Source organism: Phalacrocorax carbo, unplaced genomic scaffold (genome assembly GCF_963921805.1).
Source record: "Phalacrocorax carbo unplaced genomic scaffold, bPhaCar2.1 SCAFFOLD_54, whole genome shotgun sequence".
In the NCBI taxonomy this organism is placed as follows: Eukaryota; Metazoa; Chordata; class Aves; order Suliformes; family Phalacrocoracidae; genus Phalacrocorax; species Phalacrocorax carbo.
The window spans coordinates 511,921-517,978 of NW_026990395.1; the positions used below are offsets into that span (position 1 = coordinate 511,921).

At 46.0% G+C, this 6,058-nt stretch overlaps 2 long non-coding RNA genes across 2 annotated transcripts; both read right to left on the bottom strand.

Annotated features, from left to right (window-relative positions):
- Positions 1–1,643: 1,643 nt before the first annotated feature.
- LOC135311158 (uncharacterized) lies at positions 1,644–4,290 on the bottom strand. The gene is made up of 4 exons (XR_010370978.1): positions 4,156–4,290; positions 2,858–3,005; positions 2,663–2,772; positions 1,644–1,881 (listed from the first exon to the last, which is right to left on the bottom strand). It is a non-coding gene; the product is annotated as an uncharacterized LOC135311158 (long non-coding RNA).
- Positions 4,291–4,369: 79 nt separating this feature from the next.
- LOC135311157 (uncharacterized) lies at positions 4,370–5,726 on the bottom strand. The gene is made up of 3 exons (XR_010370977.1): positions 5,620–5,726; positions 4,681–4,868; positions 4,370–4,508 (listed from the first exon to the last, which is right to left on the bottom strand). It is a non-coding gene; the product is annotated as an uncharacterized LOC135311157 (long non-coding RNA).
- Between the last annotated feature and the right edge of the window lie 332 nt (positions 5,727–6,058).

The window sequence follows — 6,058 nt, forward strand, 5'->3', positions numbered from 1 at the left end:
AAACAGAGCGCCACAACCTGAGCGTGCTGGGATGCAGCGAGTCTAACGGAGTCACTGCTGTGGTAGAACCCCAGTAGGCAGCTGAGCACCACACAGGCGCTCACTCACATCCTCACAGTGGGATGGGGAAGGCAATCAGAAGGGTAGAAGTGAGAAAACTTGTGAGTGGAGATACAGTTCAATAGTTCAAGCAAAAGGTGCGCATGCAAGCAGCGCAAAGCAAGGAGTTCATTCACTGCTTCCCACCAGCAGGCAGGTGTTTAGCCATTGCCATGAAAGCAGGGCTTCGCCACCTGCCATGGTGACTTGGGCCACCGAGCTCGAAAGAGTTCACCCTTATGCTGCCAGTCCCGATCCACCTCAGCCACTTCAATCTTGGCAGCCCGATCCACCTGCTGGTTGTTTCGACGTTCTTCAGTGGCCCAACTCTTGGGGACGTGAGCATCCACATGACGTACCTTTACAACCAGGTTCTCTACCCGGGCAGCAATATCTTGCCACAGCGCGGCAGCCCAGATGGGTTTGCCTCTGCCCTGCCAGTTGTTCTGCTTCCACTGCTGTAGCCACCCCCACAGGGCATTTGCCACCATCCAGGAGTCAGTACAGAGAGAGCACGGGCCACTTTTCCCGTTCGGCGATGTCTAAGGCCAGCTGGATGGCCTTTACCTCTGCAAACTGGCTCCATTCACCTTCTCCTTCAGCACTTTCTGTGACTTGCCTTATAGGACTCCATACAGCAGCCTTCCATCTCCGGTGCTTCCCCACAAGGTGACAGGACCCATCAGTGAACAGGGCGTATTGCTTCTCATTTTCTGGCAGTTTGCTATACAGTGGGGCCTCTTCAGCACGTGGCACCCCCTCCTCTGGTGATATTCCAAAGTCTTTGCCTTCTGGCCAGCCCATGGTCACTTCCAAGACTCCTGGGCCACTGGGATTTCCTACTCGAGCCCGCTGGGTGATCAGTGCGACCCATTTACTCCATTAGCGTCACTTTGTGCTAATCCCACCTGGCACTGCTTGTTGTTCTCCCGAGTGTGGGTGGCTTTGAGGAGCTCTTGGCACACAGCGGGCACCCAGCCTTGCAAGAAGTGCAAGCCCACTTGAAAGCAGCACTCAGTTCCAGGATGCCACAAATGTAGATAAAATCTAGCCAATGCTTCAGACCAGGAAAGTGATAAATGCTGGTCATTTGCGTTACATTTACGTGAATGTTAATAATGGGAGATAAACGAACTGACTGACCCACAACTGTGTATTACTGACAGCTGCTTCCAGCTGGGTCTTTGACTCCAATCTTACCTGGCCCACGTCACTGTTGGATCCTGCGGAGATGAGCGTGCCGTTCTCGTCCTTCAGGAAGCTGCTATGAGACCAATAGGCTGGATCAGAAGCAAAGCTTTTCCTGTGCCCTGGATTCCTAGGGTCATCTACGCTTGTGCTGTCGGTGTTCACAGAAATCACACACCTACTTCCTGCATCCCTCTCTTTCTGTGCATTAACATTACAATTGTAGTATCAAACTACCAGCAATCGGGCTTTCACTAATATGTCGTGGTTTAGTCTGGGTTTAAACCAAGTTCAACAGCAAGGCACACCACACCCATGGCTGCTGTGGGATAAGCCTGCACTTGAGCCATGCCGGGTGATGCACAGCCCAGGAGTGAGTGACCTGAACCAACAGGCACATCAGGAACCGCCACTTGCATTTTTCCCTCTACCTCACGTATGGGTCACCCACACAGCACAGTGCATTGGGAAACACTTTTTATTTGAGGAACAGCTGTAATTCACAAGGAACCGCAGAACATTTCTCTCCAAGCATCTCAGAGGCACTCATTCTCTTGACTGCGTTGGTGAGAACAGCATTCCTGCGATGGAAACCTGCAAGTTTTGCACAGAAGACAAAAGTACCAACACAATAAGAAACAAAGGCAATCTTACTACGTGAAATTCTATTCTCTCATCGTATTTTCCGATTGGCCTAGACCAAGAGGTTACAGGCAGTGCCCAACAACTCACAAGAAACTATGGATTGGCTCCTGCCTGGAGCTTGTTTCTTCCCCACCAGAAGCTATTTATTGTTGTCTACATGGGAAGGGATGAAATTGCAGCAAATAAACTGATTGCGCTGACAACCCTGAGAGTCATCTTCCATGAGAAGAAGTTCTGATGGGGGATTAAACTGCTTAGTTATCTGTGGCCTGATTTGCACACTGGGCATGTCCTTGTAGTACGATCTGCCCAAGGCCTTGGTCTTTTCTCGTGACAAAAGGAGAGCAGAGAAGGACAGTAAGTGACCTTCATTGCCCTCAAGTCCAAATATACCAGAATTGAGGGTGATTTGGCCATACCACCTGTAGGAAAATCATCTGACAACTACTGGCCTCTTTTCTGCTCTTTATCATTCTGCCCGTTTTTAAGTAGAAGAGGCAGAAACAAAGCAGAAACATGTTCAGCAAGTGGGAAAAGGTTACTATTTGATCACACAATCAAGTCTATCCAGATCCATACACCAATAACTTGATGGTAATCCTTGTTTTAGTTTCAGCTCTCTTAAATTCTCTAAACACATTTACCATAATATAAACGTATGTATTTTGCATAACAAACACCATCATAAGAGAAAATCTCTCTTTCAGCTGGGTTTCTGGTCATTTCCTACCCATAACTCTCTAACTTTGGCCAGTACACGACTGCTGAAAGGTGCTCTGGGAGGCACATCTCCTGCATTAGCTTGTCCTGTTACTGTCGAGAATGGCTTTGGTCTTGCGGCTGAAAAGCAAGAGGGAAAAACGATCAGCCTTGTGCAATCAAAGTGATGGGGAGTTGTGCGTTATATTCCCCCCCGAAAATTTACCTCCTCTTGGTCCGGATGAAGGCAGATGGTAAGGCTTGGCTCTCTCTACAGCCAGCTGCCTCTGACCTCGAGGAAGGATCTTGCCATGTTTTGCTGACAGAGAATTTCTGGCAGCTGCCCCCTGTCCCCAGCGAGGATCACAATCGGTCTGATGAACGAGACGCGTAAAGCAAGAAGGTAAATAATTACAAGCAGTTCATTGCACGGAACTCTCGGTGCTGTTTCCAATTAGTGAATACGTTTCCTCTACAGGTGCAGTAAAATACACCCACGGCACAGAGCGGCAGCCAGTTCTGCCCATCAGCGCACACCAGCTCCACCCGGTATTTTGAGCCAAGCGGAAGGAAGACTAGAATAATAACAGAAGCTACAACTTTAAGTTAAAACCATGCCGGCACTCTGCAGAACCTGAGCCTGACCCACCTGTCAGCACCCACAAGTTTCACATGGCTGACAAAACAGCAGCCTTTCCCTTGTTTTTCCCAAAACGCCACTGCCCCAGGTGACTGAATCTCCAGGGCAACGGTGGGTTACATTGGACAAAAGGAAGCGAGGATTAAAACAGGGAAGAGAAAGCTACCTACACACCCCTTCCCCCTGGATGGAGGCTTTCAATTGCAGGCCCTAAACCTTCCAAAACCACCCCATAACTTTGCTTCCCTGGAAAACTCTGGTTCCACAAACCACCCAATGGATCACAGAAGCACAACAGAAGTTCCCATAAATCAAAATTTGACCTGGCTATTTTGAGATACAGAAGTTACGTAAGATTTTTGGTCCTAAAAGTGGTAAAATTAAAGTTGTGGAATTGCAGAGCTCACGCTATAACTTGATCAAATAATATAAAGAACAACCCATAGTGTACATTTTGCCTGTGGATTGGCACCCAGAGTTGCGTGCAAGGTACAAGGGATGACATACAACACACTCTTCATTCCACAGTGACCCAAACAACTTCCAATAATCCGAACCCTACACAATGTATGTCGCTGAATAACTGAATGCTAAGCGTGGCTGACAGGAAAGATACTTATTTAATCCTCAGACACAAACAAACTCTTTGAAGTGGAGTCAACAACAGCCTGTAACACTGAATTTCCAACTGCACGGGGAAGCTTTGGAGTAGTGACATATTTTGTTCAACTTTTAGGTTCAGCCGTAACGTAAGGTGCAGAGGCTTATTCCAAGTAGTTCAAGGAAGGGTGTGATAAAGAAAGCAGGATTCTTCCTGAGCGCTGTTAAACCAGTTAGTAACCCCTGAGAGAAGCTGGCACACTTGGCAGGACTTTTACGCTTACCATGAGATGAACGTTCCTCGCCTGGCTCAGCTGTAGTGCTGCCATACAGTTGGCACGCTGCAGATGCCGGACTAGAAGAACTTCATGATTCCGTAAAAATTTCTCCAAACACTTCTATGAGAAATAACACATTTTAAAACATACATGATGATCCTGCCTCGTCTCTTGGCAAAGAGGGGATTCAGGTTTCTTTCTTGCCCACGCTTCCTTGTTCAGAGTCTGTGAAAGGCAGCTTCAGGAAGTCTCCCACTAGTCCCATCTCCCGACAGATGTCATACATGTCTCTTCATAGCTCTTCCACGTTTATCTTAGTGGTGTGTTGCTGCAGCAGACCCCAAGCCTCCGCCATGCACCTAGAATTAATTTTTTCACATGTAAAGGAATATTAGTGGTATCCCCAAAAAGATGCCCCACAATTATTGATATTCCAAGTTTAAAGGAAGTTTAGGGGATCTGAATTTCTAGTATTTGTTCTCCACCTTTCACAGTATTTGAATGCCAAAACAGTGGCATATATTTCTTTACCTATTGGACAACAGCACAGTGAGGAAAAGCCGCGCTTCACGACTGCTTGCGAATGGTGGCTTCATCATCTGCAGGTAGGTGAGGGCTCGCCCATGCTCTCCTTGGCACATGAGGGACTGAAGAATTCTCACGTCTTGCCACGACACAGGTTTGATTGCAGCTGGTTCAAAGAGCAGGGCCAGGGAATTCTGCAGACGTTACAGATCAGGTTGATTAAGATATATAGACACACACGCACACAACAAATCTATTCAAAAGTTTCTTCCGTAAGGGTGAATCTCTGTGGAATAAACTCAGAGGATGACTAATGAAGGACTTGATACGGGACAGGGAAATAGAAATCCTGAAGTATCTGCAGGAAAAACAATGCAGTGAGCCGTCCAGAACAAAGGGAGTCTTTTGAAAGGAGTGATTCTCACTTTTCTAGGATCACCAAATCTCCGTATGCAAACATCACCTTTCATAAAGACAAGTTATTCTCCCAGGCAAACAGGTCATACAAACATCGTGACAGGCAAAGAACAGCCTCCAGCATCAGAAGGAACAGGAAGTAGATTGAAAAGTCACTTTTGCAGTCTTCCACCTCAAATCATGCTGCCAGGATGGCAGTTTGAATAGTTCAAGTACCTAAACCCCTGCTTTTGAGAAAGTGCTCGACTGCTCTGCTGAAAACAACCCAAACAGATGGATTTGGCAATTCACATGGCAAGCGCTATTAACCTTGACTTCTTCATTGCCTTAATCCATTTCCTGTCAACGCAATTAAAACCAAATTGCAAATCATCGCGTATTGCTGAAGGTGCTGCTGAAGCATATTACAAAAAACGCTTCCGATGCTTTATCAACTGTTATTAGCTAAGCACCAGGGGTTTTTGCATCATTGGATTGATCTTAGCTTTGTATTGCAATGTGTGCCCAACTCAACTGTCACATACTTACATCATAATCCTTGTGGTCTAGAAGCCAAAAACCTTGAATAAGCTTAACAAGGCCCAAAGGGATGTCAAAGGCAGCTGCGAAGGAGTTGACTGAAGTTTCTGTTTTATTTGAAGAGGAACACGTGATGTCTAGCAGCACGTAAACTGTCTGATATCAGGTATCTAATTAAGGGTAATAAATTTGCAAGACCAACAATTTATCATATGAAATAATATTATTAATATTCTTGATATAATATTAATAAATCATAAAATGAAATAAGAATATAGTAGTGGTAGGACTCAGAAAATACTCATGTCTTAGTCTTGCCATTTTATGCTGTTGTAACCTGAAGATAGTCAGGTCCTGACAACAAAATTGCAGTCTGAATAAATAGCCAGAAAGACAGACTCTTTGATTTCTCTCAGGCGTTCAGAAAGGTTGCCTTTCCCTATTTAAA